The sequence below is a fragment of the Peromyscus californicus genome, unplaced genomic scaffold (assembly GCF_007827085.1).
Source record: "Peromyscus californicus insignis strain IS unplaced genomic scaffold, ASM782708v3 Scaffold_6__1_contigs__length_162567912, whole genome shotgun sequence".
Taxonomy (NCBI): domain Eukaryota; kingdom Metazoa; phylum Chordata; class Mammalia; order Rodentia; family Cricetidae; genus Peromyscus; species Peromyscus californicus.
In genome coordinates, this window is record NW_026294584.1 from 76,073,710 (window position 1) to 76,090,801 (window position 17,092).

General features: G+C 40.9%; 1 protein-coding gene across 8 annotated transcripts in view; it reads right to left on the reverse strand.

Annotated features, from left to right (window-relative positions):
* Positions 1-17,092, reverse strand: part of Gprin3 (GPRIN family member 3) — a 77,755-nt gene that overhangs the window by 21,063 nt on the left and 39,600 nt on the right. The window contains exon 1 of one of the 8 annotated variants that reach the window (XM_052719244.1): positions 14,000-14,024. The exons of 5 other annotated variants lie outside the window; for them this stretch is intronic. The gene's annotated coding sequence lies outside the window, so the exon portion shown is untranslated. Of the gene's footprint in view, positions 1-1,325; positions 1,470-1,761; positions 1,787-13,999; positions 14,025-17,092 lie in introns of those variants that run through there. 2 more of the 8 variants (XM_052719243.1, XM_052719241.1) reach the window with 2 other exon arrangements.

A 17,092-nucleotide genomic window follows, 5' to 3' on the forward strand; every position in this document is an offset into this window, starting at 1 on the left:
TCCTTCAGCTTAGGAAAGAATGCTGGGGCACCATCCTATGAGGTAGCGGAAATCTTCCCACCACTGCACAGCACATGGATCTTCTTCTCAGAGGCAACAGGAAAATGCCAATAAATAGAATTTACCTGCCTCAAAGAGTGTGATAGAGCTTAAGTGAAATAAGTCAGGTATCACTTGGCCTGGCACTTAGAAGTAATAGTGGGTTATTATTATTACTTCAAAATTATTATTTAATCATTTGGTCAAAACTCACCTATGAAGCAACTATGCAATGTATTGTAAATGGCTCAGTATTTAAATACATTCACTACATGCTCTCATCTAAAGATGGTCCTGTGGAAGATGCATTCTGTGCATCTGAAATCAGCACATCAATAAGCCCTCCCTCTTCTTTTTAGATGAGTGCAACATGGAGATACTTGGGCCTTTTATCAGCAAAATAAAAAAAACTCTGATTTCAGTAACCTTGAGAAATATACCTGCAGGTTAACTTGTGGCTAAATATAAAACCAGCATTTAAAAATTTCTTAAAGGTTTTTTTGTTTTTAATTTGAACTCTTGAGAATAAGCATTTGCAACATTTATGTTTTCTACTTTCACCTTGGGCAATCAAGCTGACTCACAGCATTTTCTTGGTTTGTCTGATAGATACCCAGACACTGGTGTTTTTGTCTTCTTTTGCAACTCAGCTTTGAAGAGCTTCAATTTTCAGCTTATTTTAATTGCAAAGATCATGCAAGGGGGGGATCTCAGGGCTAAGCAGTGGTTAAATAGCAAGCTAATGGAAGTCAACCTGGCATTCTGTATTTGCATTTTTTTGCATTTGCATTTAAAAATCCCATGTTAGATATGATCAAAGCTACTCCCCATCCTGATTTTCTGCAGGATATATTTAGCAGCAGTGAAGCACCACTCAGTCTTCTGTATGACCTTGTTGTCCTTGCTTCTTCTCCCTGACCCTGCTGGTCCTGCTGCCTTTCCCTCTGGCTCCTCCATCACTGATTCCCAACTATCCAAGTCCTCATTACAATGAAGCCTTCACCTCAGCCCACTTTCCTATTGGCAAAGGCATCTTCCAGGGACTGAGGCGAGCACCCCAGTGGGCAGACACTTAGGAATGAGTTCTGCCTTCAGCTCACATCAGACGAGTCTCTCTTCCGGTTCTCATGCTGGGGCCTTTGATCACAGATGAATGAGGACCTGTCTGAGGGCAACACTGATGGTGATGATGGAAAGAGATGTCCTGAAAAGGAAGCCGTGCAGCAAACTGAGCCCACAGGGCTCCTGCTCTCAAAGTCCCAGAAACCCCAGAAGAGACAAATTACCAGGAAACGGCTTGGGCCTTCCAGCTCCTTCTGCTGCTCTGTAGCTCATTTGCTCTGTGTGTTTGAAAGAGTCTGGGGTGCTCTGTTCTTGAGAAAGATTCTGAAGTGCTCTGTTCTTGAGAATGAGTAGGTTTCTTTGCTAGACTCAGGATCCTTGGGGTTTGGCTTGTGAACTGTGATGAGAGTTAAGTAAATTTTAAAAAAAGAGGAGAGGGAGGGGGTGGGGAGAGGGAAGAGGCAAGATGGGGAGGGGAGAGAAGGGGAGGAGGGGAGGGAGCCAGCACACTAGCACAAGCAACCTTGCTTTTCTGCAGGTCAAAACTCTGCTAGGCATCAGGAATGCAGACCTGCTGTGCTTTTGTCCCTTAAGGAGATTTCACCCACTTAAAGAGACAAGACAACCTCGACCATAGGCTGTAAGTGAGCACAACAGTACCTGATGCAGTGACTTGGTGCTGTGGCAATAAAGCACACTCTGTAGATGTTCAAATCAGCAGAAGAATGCAATTCAATGGAGGGCTCCTTTCACCACCACTCTGAAATTTCAGAAAAAACAACTGCCCGTGTAAATTCAGAGAAAAGAAGAGAGTCAGTGTAAACAGAATGGGATTTTGAAAATCTTTACGTCAAACTCAAAGGTAAGACCGTGAGTACTCATGCGTCTGTTTAATAAACTGAGTGCCTCTCTGTGCCACAGATTCAGGATAAAAAAACATAAAGAATGTGCCTTTGCTCATGCTTGTGAGGGGCTCCCAATTCCTGCAAAGCATTGAGTAAAATTGGGGTGTTGTAAGAAAAAAAAAGAGAAATAAAAAGCCCAAAATGTTCCACAGATGTGGGCTCATACTTTTTGGCACACACTTCACCCTGAAGGATGCAGGTCTTTGCAAACTGTATTAGTATGATGAAGAGAAGCAGATGTTGTGTGAGACCCTAGCACTAGGGACATTCTGAGCTTCTTTTTGGTGAAAGATCATTGTCCTATACACAACAGGAGGCCAAGCAGCCTACTCTCTTCCTGTCCTGTCCTGTCCTGTCCTGACTTCTCCTCTCTTCTCCCCTCCTTTCCCCTCCCCTCCCCTCTCCTCACTAGATTCTAGTATCAGCCTAGCCTCTGAGTGTGACAATCTAGACCTGTAGTTCTCAACGTCCCTAATGCTGCAACATGTTAATATAGTGCCTCACGTTGTGGTGACCCACAACCATAAAATTATTTCGTTGCTGCTTCATAATTGTAATTTTGCTACTGTTATGAATCATAATGTAAATATCTGATACACAGGATATCTGATATGTGATCCCCGTGAAAGGGTCATTTGATGCTCAAAGGGGTGGCCACTCATAGATTGAGAACCACTGGTCTAGATTGCCTCTAGAAATCATCAAATAACTTTGGGTTATTTGAGTGTAGTCTTCCTTAATGGCAAGAAACATATCTGCAAAGTATACTAATTTATTCCAGCTGGGCATGGAGCGATACTGGGGTTGGCTCTCAGGGTAAAGACAGTGCTCTGATTGCTGATACTCTACCTCTGAGACTCTTAAGTTTGGACAGCCTATGGAAGGAAATCTTTGTAAAAATGCAAGGCCATGTGAGATCTGGCTCACAAGTCCACTTTAGATACTGACTTTATAGAAATGTATTAATGCATATATGGACCAGGTTATTTCGTACATGAAATTAGAAGAAATCTAAATGAGTATGCATTGGTAATTCTTTACATAAATGGCAATATTGCACACAAGTGAGTATGACATATTGGGCAGCATTATCTCCTGAGGACAGCATTACAGAATGGTAAGGAATCATCTCTCCAGTACAATTTTAAGTGAAATGACAATGAATAAACAAAAACCTAATAATAATTTTAAAAATGTCAGGATAAAGAATGTATTTAGAGTGCTACCATTCATACTAAAAGGTGGAAATAAGCATCTTTTTTCATATTTACAGGAAATATTTCTGCAAGGATAAGTATGAAATTGATTAGAATAGTGAAGGGGATGCCAAGACTCAGGGTAGAGAATATTTTTTCCTAACCTATTTTATACATTTTGAATTTTAAAGTATATAGCTGCATTACACATTCAGAACAATAAAAAATTTCCAAGTTGATGTTTACATAGTGTAATGTTCACATAGCCCGTACCCTGCAGCATGTCTATTAGAGGAGAGGGTTTGGACTGCCCTGCCACTAACACACTTCCTACTTGCTTTTTGCTATGTAAGGAGGCCAGCCTGGCCGTGTAAGTAGTTAAAGAAGTCACAATGTCCTTATCTCTCTTGGTCATCTACACACTCCAGGCAATGTAAGCAACTTTCATAGGCCCCAGCTAAAAAAACGCTGTTTACAGTGGTATGTGTGAGCTTACAGGAGCAAATCTTGCTTAAGTTACTTGTGCCAGACTATCCCTGTGCTGGCCATAGGTTTTACTTATAAACACACTGTTTTAATATAAAGGGATACCTCATCTAGATGATAAATCTTATATCTATCAGGAGTCAGGGAATTTCTAACTCCATGTAGATGGGTATAGCTTATTCGGGGCTGGCAAATAAGTGTTCACAACGCATTCTTATTTGTTTGTCTCAAATACTTAGGAGAAAATGTAATATATAAATTGATTTACAGGAAAATGTAAGAGATTAGGTAGTCTCTTCTGACATCTTTCTGATCTAGAGAGCAGCTGTATTTGCATATTCACAGGTTTGTGATGAATTCATGAAGTGCCTGTGAACACACACAGAGGTGGATTTTGTCGTGGGTTGCTACAATTTTGTCTAAGGCTGATGATGAATTAGGGTTATACTATGGTTGGGTGGTCTCTTTCCTCCCTCCCTCCCCCTGTCACTTCTTCCTTTTGCATCTACATTTTTGTTGACTTATTTAAAAATATTCTATAATAGTATAAAGCAAAAGTGTAAATCATGATGTTGTTCTCACTATTTCTTTTGGAACAATGTAATATGCTTTGTAGCAAAAATTAATTATACAATGGTGTCTTAGTTACTGTTCTAGTGTTGTGAAGAGACACCATGACCAAGGCAACTATTATAAGAGAAATCATTTAATTGGAGCTTGTTTATAGTTTCAGAGGATTAGTCCATTATTATCATGGAGTATGGCAGCATGCAGGTAGGAGCTAGAGCAGCAGCTAAGAGCTACATCCCATTCCTTAGGCAGAGAGAGAAGAAGGGAGAAACTGGAGGGGGGATTGCTGACATGGGCTTTTGAAACCCTAAAGCCACCCCCAGTGACACATTTTCCTCCAATAATGCCACACCTCCTAATCCTTCTCAAATAGTGCCACTCCCTGGTGACTAAGCATTCAAATTGATGAGCCTATGGGGGGCATTCTCATTCAAAGCACCACAAAAGGTTGTGTAGAAAATACAAAATCTTAAAAAAGTTTCTTGGTAAACTTATATACACACAGTTAAGAATGACCACATTATCTGATACTACATCAAAATGAATTAGCACAAAACACCACAGCCACAGTAGTTACAGGGGCAGGGTAAAACTAGACATTTTAGTCCTGCTTATGGGAACATGAACTGACCGATGGAGAATATCACAGGTATCCACATCATTTGGGTAAACTTTGAACCAATAATTTTACCTATAGGAACTGACCACCCAACCATAGTATAACCCTAACTTATCATCAGCCTTAGACAAAATCATAACAACCCACAACAAAACCCACAACATCTGTGTGTGCTCAACTAATTGGCAAGGGAATGATGAAGTTCACCATGGAGTTTATAGTAGAAGCTCTCTAAATAACTACTGACTAGCTTTCTGTCCCCAGCATCAAATGTACTGATGAGGCCCATGACATGGTGTCCCATCAGCAGGCAGTCTTGGGGTGTCTGCTCAGTAGGAGCCAGGAGCTCTTTCTCAACTTACTAGCTAGTTTTTGTTCTAGTCACCATATCAGTTGGCATGAAAGAATGGAACAGGAATACAAAAAGTATTTTTTGAAATTAATGAAATCTTTGGAAAAACTTGGCAATGGTGGTTGCTAAAAATGTTGCTATTGAGTTAACAGTGAATGACATAGCTGGGAAGATAGGGCAATAACTGTAAACACAGAATAATCCTTTAAAAAGTTTGTTATTATTATAATTATTATTTAATATGCGCGCATGTGTGTGTGTGTGTGTGGGGTATATGTGTAAGCATGCACATGCCATGCATGTGTGCAGGGCGGAGAACAATTTCTGTGAAGCTGGTTCTCTTTTACCATCTGTCCTTGGGTTCCAGGACTAAACACAGACATCAGGCTTGGGCAGCAAGAACCTGTACTTGCTGAGCCATCTCTGCCACAACACTGAATATTCATGTTCTTAGGATTGCTTTGTTTCATTGCAGCAAAATCTGAAGTTGGAAGGTGTTAAGGGTTTCTTGCTAGTTTATATGAGAAAGATGACCTGAGACAAGTCCATTAAAAATGTTAGCGAATAATGCTGGGTAAGAGCAATAATCCGTAAATGCTGAAGCTGGGACTTGGTTCAGGCTGGAAGGATTCACAGGCATGTTAGAAGGAACACTGCCGAAGAGGTCAAGTCTACACTGCTCAGGGATGGGGCAGGCTGTGAAGCAGGAGTCTTTAGCAATACTGTAGATGCAACGTGGCAGTCTGTGGAAAGCCTGAGAGTACTCTCTGTCTCCTGTAGGTTGACAATGAATGAAGAGATGGGAACATAATGTTGAGCATGTGCTATGCTACAGGTGTCCTTATGTTCTGAAGATTGTATAGTTCTCATTTAAATGCCACGATAGTCCTAAGGGGTAGTACTCATTTAACTCATACTTTATAATTGATGAAACAAGCTCAAAATGTTTAGTCAATTTTCCCAAAGCCAGACAGAACAATGAGCAGTGTTGTTGCCCTTCATCTGCATTCTTTACCAGCCCACTGACATCATTCCAGGATAGGAATGGCAGAATCAAAGAGTACTTACTGTAGGGGGGGTGGTGTGGAGGTAGGCCAATGGCTAAATCAACAGTGTGAGCAATCAGTGGAAAGAGAAGACATGGAGGGAGCATATCTGTAATAGTTTCCCTCATAAAGACAAATCACCCAAGCTAATCAACTTGGAGCTGGAAAGGTTTGTCTTGGTTTCTTGGGCTTCAGTCCCAGGTCACTTGGCTCAACTGGCCAGGTGTATGGTGTATACAGAGATGGAGTGTCATGCTGAAAACATGTGGTAAAGCAAAGCATCTCACCTCATGGTAGACAGGACATAGACAGGAACAGAGAGGAAGAGAAAGGGTCCAGGGATAAATGATAGCCTTTAAAGTATAGTGGTCTATGTTCTCCACTTACCTATGAACTTGTTAATGGATTAATACACCAAGGAGGCTAAAAGCCTCATGATTTAGTTATCAGTTAATAGCACCACTAGCTGGGGTCCAATTTTCCAATACATGAGCCTTTGGGGAGAGACACTTCTTATCCAGACTGTAGCAGTATTTTTCAAAAGAGAATTATGAAAACTTAGCTGAATGTGGTAGCATGTGCCTGTGATCCTAGAACTCAGAAGGCCATGGCAGGAGGATTTGGAGTTGGACACCAACTTTGACTATATAGAGTGACCTTGTCTCAAAAACCTCAACTGCACATAAAACCCAAACCCAAACCAATCAAAGAAAAAAAAAACAAGCACATCAAATCAATCAATCAATCAATCAATCAATCATTATCATCATCATCATCATCAGCAGCAGCAGCAACAACATCCCACAGAAACAATCAAACTAACCAAACAAGCTAAGACTAGGGTTCTACTCCAGACATCATAATTGTGTTCTCCAAAACTCAGATTTTGAAACCGAATCTCCAGGGCAATGGATGGATGGATGATTAGAACCTAAGGGTCCAGCTTTTATGAATGGGATTATTGGTTCTGTAAAAAATGACTAAAGCTTTCAACAGTTCTGCCTTGCTAGGGTGCAGCAAGAAGGCTCACCAGACTCCCTCCCAGTCTGCCTGTGCCTTTTCTGCTTCCAGAACTATGAGGAACAAAGGTCTGTTGTTTAAGCCTGCCAGGTCTATGGTTCTTGTCATACATTCCTAATGTGTTCACACGGACACCAATATGCTAAGGAGTATTGTGACAAAAGCCAAAACCTAGAGATTCAACCTATATCTTGATGAATGTTTGCAACATATAGGATTCTAATAAATGAGTAAAGGGATGCACAAAAAGGCTGGGCAAGGGTGGCTTCAGTGACCCAGTATAGCAACTGCCAATGCTGCCATTGATAGGGTCACATCACCAAGACATTCTAAAGCTTTTCCTACTTGTGTCTACTTTTGTTCCAACAATGTTTTGCTTGATCGCATAGCTATACAAAACCAGTATACAACACAAACCTTTACTGATAGATTTAAAAGAAATTTATTTTAAGACAATTCTTTGGTATGCATATAAATGTATCATTTATTGAAGATTAAAGTAAAATTGCATACTAATATTATGCAAATCCTTGTTTATTTTTATATAAATAATTAAATCTTGGCTGAATAATTATCACTTCAGGACACTGAGTATTGCTTTTTAGAATGATATGTACTTTCTGCAATTGTCAATGATAGAATGTTGCTTCATGTAAATATGTGGTACAAAATGGCAGAAATATGTTGAGGGCCATTTCAGAAACTGCTGTAAATTTTGTTTTAATCACAAGTCAAATTCATCAAATAATTTTTTACAAAACTTAATTCAGCAACTCAAATAGAATTTAAAATAACTTTTATTTTATGTGTGTGTATTTTCCTAAATGTATGTGTACCTGATGCCTGAAGAGGTCAAAAGAGGGCATCAGATCCCCTGGAACTGGAGTAATAGATGGTTGTGAGCCACCATATGGGTGCTGGGAACCAAACCCAGGTCCTCTACAAGAGCAGAAAGAGCCCTTAACTGCCGAGCCAGCTCTGTAGTCCTACTAAACAGCAATTTTGGAAGCCAAACATTCTAACATGACAGGATCCAAAGACATACTTTGACCCAAGCTGAGGAATTACAATAAGAAAATATTAAAAGTCTTTGTGTTCTGAAATAAAAACATTATGTTTCTGTAGAAGGAGAAAATGTCATTTATACAGTAATGCCACGTCAGTTCATAACACACAGTGTCATGAATCCTAGCTGAGGTATTTCAGGCAGTGTTCACTGGAGTTGTGTGGTAGGATACCAAGGGAGCATGTACATGTGCGAGCTCAGGACTAAAGCTGCAGTGAATTTGTGCTACACCATGGAGAATACTTCCAGAAACACCAGATAGATGCATTATGTGTTTGATTTTGAATTAATTTTGTTTTGTTTTGTTTTTTGAGACAGGGTTTCTTTGTGCAGCTTTGGAGCCTGTCCTGGAACTCACTCTGTAGCCCAGGCTGGCCTCAAACTCACAGAGATCCTCCTGGTTCTGCCTCCCAAGTGCTGGGATTAAAGGCGTGTGCCATCACTGCCCGGTTCTGAATTAATTTTATTGTTGCTAATTTTTCCCAATTTCCATTAGTATATGTTCTATATAGGGTGGAGACCCAGTTTAAGAAATGGCTCTATCCAGTACACATGCCTCTGACAGTCCCCTAAGAAGCCTTCTTCATAGTCAGTCACACCAAGGTGTTAGTCAAGGTAACCTCAGTATTTCTGAAGTTAGGATTTGTAAGAAGAAAATTTCTTCTTTATATTCCCAGTTGCTTGAATGTGCAACTCAAATCTCCATTTCCTCTAAATGTTTTATACTTTCTTCATAACACGTTTCTAGTTGTTCTAAGTGGTTTAACAAGATTCCCAATTCAATGAAGTATTAAGATTTAACAAACTCCATCCACTATTCACATATGTCAATGAACTATAAACCTTTTGACACAACCTGATTTAAATATATATTACAACCAAATATACATATTTATATCTAACCACTTTTCTATTTCCCCCAAATCAAATATTGATATAAGCAATACTTGTCTTCTTTTTTTATTAAGTTTTATCTAAAAGACCCTAAAGACTCCAATGGAAAACTCTTATAACTGATAAATAGTTCTAGTAAAATGGCAGTATCCAAAATTAGTACCTAGTATACAAAATTAAGCATGCAAAATTGGTAGCCTTCCTGTATACACCAATGACAAAGATACTGAAAAAGAAAGAAGGAATTGATCCCATTTACAATGGCCTCAAAAAAAAATGTAACATCTTGGAATAATAAACCTAACCAAAAAATTGAAAGACCTCTATAATGAAAACACTGAAGAAAGAAATTGAGGAAATCACTAGAAGATGGAAAGACCTCCCATGCTCATGGGTCAGAGCAATCAATATGCAAAAATGCCCATCTTAACAATGCAATCTACAGGTTCACTGCAATCCCAATCAAAGTCCCAACACCATTCTTCAGAGAAGTTTTTTAATGTTAAAAAATTTATTTCATATGAAAGCACAAAAGATCCTGAATAGTGAAGTAATTCTGAGCAAAAAGAATAACACTCTCCAGAACCTCTCCCCATTCCTGATTTTAAGTTATACTTCAGAGATACAGTATGAAGAATAGTATGCTACTGTCACAAGAACAGACATACAGGCCAATGGAAAAGAATGAAAAATGCAGGTATAAATCCACGCAGCTACAGCCACCTAATTTTTGACAAAAATATAAAAAACTCTCATTGGAGAAAAGATAGCCTCTTTAGCAAATGGTGCTAGAAAAACTGGATAGCTACATGTTGAAGAGCAAAATTAGACTCTTATCTTTCCCTCTGCCCAAACAACCAGCTCCATAATGTAAGTCCTGAAAGTCTGTAAGGGCTAGAGGAAAAAGGAAGAGGAACACTCTCCAAGCAGTTGCTCAGGAAATGAGGCAAACATTTGAAAAATGGGAGCTCACAACATTTTCAAAATAAAGTGATGAGATAGCCCATAGAATGGGAGAAATTCTCACCACCTACACCCCTGATAGAGGATTAATTATAATTTCTCCTCCTGGCAATTCCTGACCATCACTTACAGACAGTTTCTACTGAAATCTGCTCCAGTTATACCTAGGTAGTGCGGAATAGGGAAGAACTATCAGGCCTGTCATAATTTTGGATGCATGGGCCATAGGGCAAAGTGTGTCCTCTACTTGGACCTTTTTGGGGAATCCTTTATGCTTATGCATATTTGGGTGTGCATATGATTAAAATCAAAGGCATCATGAGAAAGGATGTGCACAGTGATCAAAAGCTTTCCTAACTCAAATCTGTCAATCAAAATAGGGAATTATGCAAATTATACCCTGTATTAATTACTCTTCTGTTGCTGTGAAAAATACCATGATCAAAGGCAACCGAGAGAAGAAAGAAGTTTATCTCATTCTTCTCCACTGGCCTGCATGTCTAGGGAAGAAAGAAGTTTATTTAGTTCCAGAGGGACAGCAGATTGGCCATGGCTGGAGAAGCAAGAAGCAGGCTGACCACATTTCATTTGTATACAAGAAATAGCAGGGAGAACAGGAAGCCATCCAGTGTATACACTGTCAAAGCTCCCCTCTAGTGAGGCACTTCCTCCAGCAAGGGTGCCCCTACTAAAGCATCTGTAATTTCCCCCAAACAGCACCATCAACTGGGGACCTTCTATTCAAATACATAAGTCTCTGGGGGACATTTCCCATTAAAACCATCCCATACCCCTTAGCAACTAGCTTCTCTTTCTTCAGACTCCACAAAAGAAGCCACAGACAGTAACTTGGGACCCTTGAGTGTCTCCCTCATGTGCCGCCTTTCACAAACATATCTTGAATGTATTATCATTTGCTCTTAACTAGTTTCTCTTGCGACTTTGAAATCTTTGTGTACTTATTTCAGGTCTTTGAATAAAAAGCTAAGAACCTGGAAACATCTGACCTACCCCTGAACACTGGTAACATTTTGATAAATTGACATGACGTGCCTGTCAAATTGCTTTCTAAATAACTGTTTAAGTTCAGAGACTCATAGTGCCGCTTTTGTATTTGGACAGACAAGGTTCTTTTTTGCAGTGGGTGGAAGTTACTGGTCAATGTGCTGAGACTGAATGAGTGTTAAACAGCCAGCCTTCAATAGGACATCTACATCACCTGCTCTAAGGCACAGGGACCATCATGGAGGAGAGGGCACACAGAATGTGAGAGCCGGAGGAAGGGGTGGGGAGCTGTGAAACACTGTCTTCCAGGAATAACATGGCCTTGCACTCTTAAAGTCTCAGCAGCTGTGAGCACCTGCACACGACCTGCCCAAGACTGGCACCCTTGATATCCTGTCATGGAAGGGGAAAGGGCTCATGATGGCCCACCCTTCCCTGAGGATTATTGGTAGTTAATGGTTGATGGAGGAAGAAGAGGCATTTTCTTCAGTGGTATAGCCACTGGCAAGATACTCATGTTCTTATAAATTACTTCTCATCCATGAGCTCATAAATCTAAAGAGACTCATTGGGGATATAAGCACAAAGTACATGTGTGCAGGCATGTGCTGAGAGTGTGCCCTGGTTCCAGTACAGAAGATGGCACACAGCACATGTGTGAGTGTGCAGATGTGTGCTGAGAGTGTGCTCTGGTACCCAGCACAGAACCTGGCACACAGCACATGTGTGAGTGTGCAGATGTGTGCTGAGTGTGTGCTCTGGTGCCAGCACAGAAGCCGGCACACAGCACATGTGTGAGTGTGCAGATGTGTGCTGAGTGTGTGCTCTGGTGCCCAGCACAGAACCTGGCACACAGAACATGTGTGAGTGTGCAACCACATGCTGAGAATGTGCTCTGGTGCCTAATGCAGAACCCAGAACATGGAGCTTTAGAATTTTGAAGAAAACTTCCCAGAAAGCGCTGCACTTTCAGACCGCACCCTCTGCTAGACTGGTTAACTCAACAGACCTTCCAGGACATGGAGGTGGAATGCTGCAGGTCTGTTTCCTAATTACAATTTACCTTGAGCTACCTTTAGCCTCTTAAGTAGCTTTTTCTTGCCCACCCTTGTTTCAGACCTAACATGTGTGTCTATCAGAAAGAAGCCTTTTATAATGTAATAACTTAACAAAACCTTAGTTTCTACCAACCAAAAGCCTGTCATCAGGCAGCATCTGAGGCCTATAGCTGAGATTTCTCCGCTGTGCTGTAATTACCTTCTCAATGTTCCCACCAATGTATTTGAAAAGTGCCTTGATTCACTTCTTTGTTCTGTTACTATAAATTGACTTCACAAAACTGCTTCCACCTTGAAACATGGAATTTGAGAAACCTAACTCTGTGTTCCTGGGCCATTGGCACTCATATTTGCCTCCAGAAGAGACTACCCTTTCCTGTGTAAGGTGAGACCTATGGTTTTGTGTCCACAAGAAAAGGAGTGGATCCTATCTTCTTGGTAGATTGTGTAATCTTAATTTAAAATGTGACACATATCTTGATGGCAGTCTTATTTAGTTAATGTTATATGAAAATTCAGTAAATATGTTCCCAAGACTAAAATTCAAGTTAACCAAAATGCTTAATTATATCACTAATCCAACCATCACTAAGAAACAAGGTTTAACCCCCTGAAGGTCATAGCCAAGTTACATCTGAACAGTACAATAATTGGGAACATTTTAACAGTAGAAAGGAGAAACAGAAGTAGGAATCTGGACTAGATTATCAGAGTAGAACCCCGTCACCCACCCCCACCTCAGAAATTTCTAGAAATCATACAAACTTTGGAAACTTAGTGATGATAGAAACACCGTTTCACAGATTCATTTCAACAAGCAAGTCCATGTGACACATGGTGACCTGACTTGTGTCCAGCATTTGTGCCTTTATATATGACACTCTATGTCCTTTGCAAGGACCACGTCTTCCTCCATGCTACTTCCAACTGCAGTTTAGTTCAGCTCAGCTAATTAAGCACCTAGAGTTTACAAACTACTGAAGCAGGCACTGAAGACACAAAATAAGCACAGACTCTGACCTCAAGAAGAGTGGTTAAAATAAGCAAGGTAGGAGTCTAAGAAAACGCCAATTACAGAGTGGCCAAGGCACGTATGGGAGGGGCAGTTGAAGTCTACGAGGGTAGAGAACATGAAGCCAAAGGGTTAAGTGAAGCAGGGAGGGAATAATACTGCCCCAAGCATCTACAACACAGAAGCGTGGTGAGAAAATGGTGAGCCAAAAGACGCTGACACAAAAGTGTGTCTGAGTATTTTATGTCTAGACAAATCCGGACAGCCTTTAATATTGCTTGTGCTTGCACTGATGGTGCAAAAAAGTAATATTTGGTTTGCTAGTGCAGCTGTGAGTCACAAGAGACATTTCTATCAGTGGTGAGCCAGATAACAGGATAGTGTTCCCATAAGACCATACAGGTGACAATTCAGCCATCACAACACGATGCTACCACCCTAAACAAGCCCGGTAAGCTGTCACTAGCCTTAAGCCTTGGGCAAACAGGGATGTGCAGATGTAACAATCTCCAATGACAGTAAGTGACCATGTTCGTTTGCTTACTTACTGTACCATAATTCTTTTTTAGGAATTTTTTACTCATTTTACATACCAATTGCAGATCCCCCTCTCTTCCCTCCTCCCACCCATCCAGCCTCCCCCTCACGACCCACCCTTAATTTTTATCATTATTTTAGAGTGTACTTGTCCTTATAAAATGTCTACCGTGAAATAGCAGGTGATATTCCTGCAGCAGCTCCAACATTCCTATGTACCACATTTGATTGCTTCAAGAGGCCATGCCATGGACCATCCGCCTTCCATGATGATGCACAATGATGAGATGAACTAATGATGCATTTTTCATAACACATTCTCATCGTTGACTGGCCAATCATGTAATTATGTTGATCCTTTTGGTGCCTGGGATGCTTTTCCAGAGAATAAGCTGTAAGGTAGCATGGAGCAGTAGGAAAATTAGAAAGTAGGAAACCTTGAGAGTTGAACTGGCAGCAGTATCTTTATCTGGGAAATAATTGAGTAGACTTGGGTGAGTGGGCCCAAATATAGGAATGCTCTGGAAAGCTTTGAAAAATGTAGATTGCTGTGTATGTTCTCCCAGTTCTGTAGAGTTAACTTCTGTGCTCACTGGAGCAGCTTCACAGAGAAGTCAACATGGAAGTGACTACTTCCCCTGTGGAATCTCTTTGGTCTAATGGGCTCATGCCTGACTAACAGGCCATCCTTCTTGCCAAAAGACTTCTCATGCACAAGGGCCAACTTCCCTTCAAAGGCCAACTGGCTCTGCTCCACATCCTCCAGGTTGTAATGCAGGGTGGCAACAGTTTAATTTTAGGTGGGGGAAATAAAGCAAGTATTATCAAACACTGAAGATTCACTCTCAATAAAGTACACATAGACTCTAAATTGAAGCCCCATGACCATCTGGTGAACGAACAGCTCAGATAGCTTAGTGAGCTGGCTTCCTGTGCCAGCATCTGCTTGGGAACATATTTCCCTACTTCTCCTACCTGCCAAGCTGTGTCTTGAAGCTTTCTTAAGTCCCAAGTGCTTGCCCTAGCAGTGCCTTCTGCCTAGCTCGGAACTGGGAATTGGCTGTGTGTGTGTGTGTGTGTGTGTGTGTGTGTGTGTGTGTGTGTGTGTGTGTGTGAGAGAGAGAGAGAGAGAGAGAGAGAGAGAGAGAGAGAGAGAGAGAGAGAGAGAGGAATAGGTGCTGGTGGCACCCATACACCCAATATGATTATTAGGGCAGGAAAGGCACAGGGACTATTGATCTCCCTGCCTCTCATTTTCTTTTCTTTCTCTCCCCCTCTCACCTTTTGCCTTCTTGTATGTCATTCTGCACTCACATGGAAGGGGTGATGGGCACGCATTACCCTGAGGGTAAACCAATTGAAGAGACACTCGAGGATGTGGCTCTGGCAGACTGTGCGTGGCCCTCTTCTGATTTCTGCTCTCGCTAAAACCCTATTAGATCACATTCATAAAGCTAGCCACCAAGGTTTATTCCCTTATTTGGCCACTTCCTCCTTCTGAGGCTGGCTACTAAGGTCCAGCTATCAAAGTATTGAATCCAACTATCAAAAGTCCCCTTTGGCTCACCTAATTAACATGCCAATTAAAATTAGACACCCCTTCCTAATGTGAGGTTTCTCCTTTTACCTTTATAAACTGTCATTCTCCTGTGTGCCACATGTGTCTCCTCTCTATCCAGAGGCAGTCCTTTGTCCCTTTTTCCCTTGTTCCCCCTCCTCTCTCCCTTGTCCTCTATCTCCTGTGTTTGTCTCTTATTCCCTGCCCTCTGTCCCTCTGGCTGAGAACTTGGTCTTGGGGGTCCTGAGCTGATACTTTCCATTTTAGCAACTTCACTGTGTAAGAAGAGCACTACATTCCAAGGTAATTCAGGCCCCCTGATTTGAATAACAAACACAAACTCTGGACATATAGTTGTAAACTTCTGATGATGTGTACATTCTTCTAGTCAAGTAAGTCTAACCAATACTCAAATAATCGTACCTGCCGAGAGCAGGCTGGCACTCAGTGCTGGATGAAGTTAGCATATTCTTTGACCTTGGACTATATGCGCTATCTTGGAATAAGCGGGGGAAAGACAAAGAGGCAAAGGGCCAGCTTTCTTATTCCTTGAGAACAGTGAACAGTTGGATAAGATTCGCTCTGGCAGTTTTGTGCCCTAGCTAACAAAACACTAATGGCATCAGCTCAGGGAGGAGATTCAGAATATTCTCCTTCCTCACAGCCCTGCTCAGAGCTGCAGAAGAAATCCTGGTTATCCTGTTCTCTGTGGTCTTTTCCTTACCTTCATGAAGCAGACCTGTTTGCTTCCCTGTCCCCATCTCCAGCAATGACAGACCATAATGTCATCACTTAAATGCAATCTGGGTTTCTGATGTGATGAGTTAATACTTCCTCACATATTTTATAAAGGAATGTGAAAGATAAAGCACTGTCTGCCTCCCTTAAAGGGGTGGGGCAGGGGCTTTTAGACATAATGCGCAAATCTATTATAATAATGTCTGCAGTTTAAATGTAGGCTAGGGACACTTCATTTCAAAGGATGATTCTGTGAGCATTAGCTACCTTAAGAGAATTAAGTTCCAGGAAATGCTTGGCTGAACTCGTACAACAGGGAAAAACAATAAGACCTTTTCTCGGAGCTATCTTGTCCCTCTTCTAGCCAACAGTATAGGTATCTTTTTATATGAACAATGGATTTTTAAATACATCAATCATTCTTTGAAAATTATATATTTGGCACCAGTAAAACCATGCATACTTTTGCTTTATATAATGTTTACTTTTCCTTTTATTCTGTAGACTATATTGATCTTTAAGTCTCTTAGACTATCATGATATGAGTACTAAGACATTAGCTGATGATATTCTAATTCACTTTAATGTATTTTTAATATAATTATAGACCCCTTTCATTTACTATTTTACTAATTACTTCTATTACCCAAAATTTGATTTTACCTTCATTATTTACATATGAAAAATACTAGCAATTTCTTTTTAAAACCAATTCTCCCTCCTTTGTTCCTGTAGAGAAAATATAGGTGACCTTTCTCATGGCTTCTTCTCACTGACCCAGAAGTCTTGGAAGATAGAGGGACTACATCCAGAGTGAACAGACTGAGATGGAAGTTAGAGAAGCAGCAGATTCATAACCAGGGAGCAGCCAGGGACTGTAGAGGGGGCATATCATTCTCGTCATTCCCATCACCTGAAGCCTTTTACCAACTTAAAGTCTCCAGAGTCAACATTTCATACTTGAGG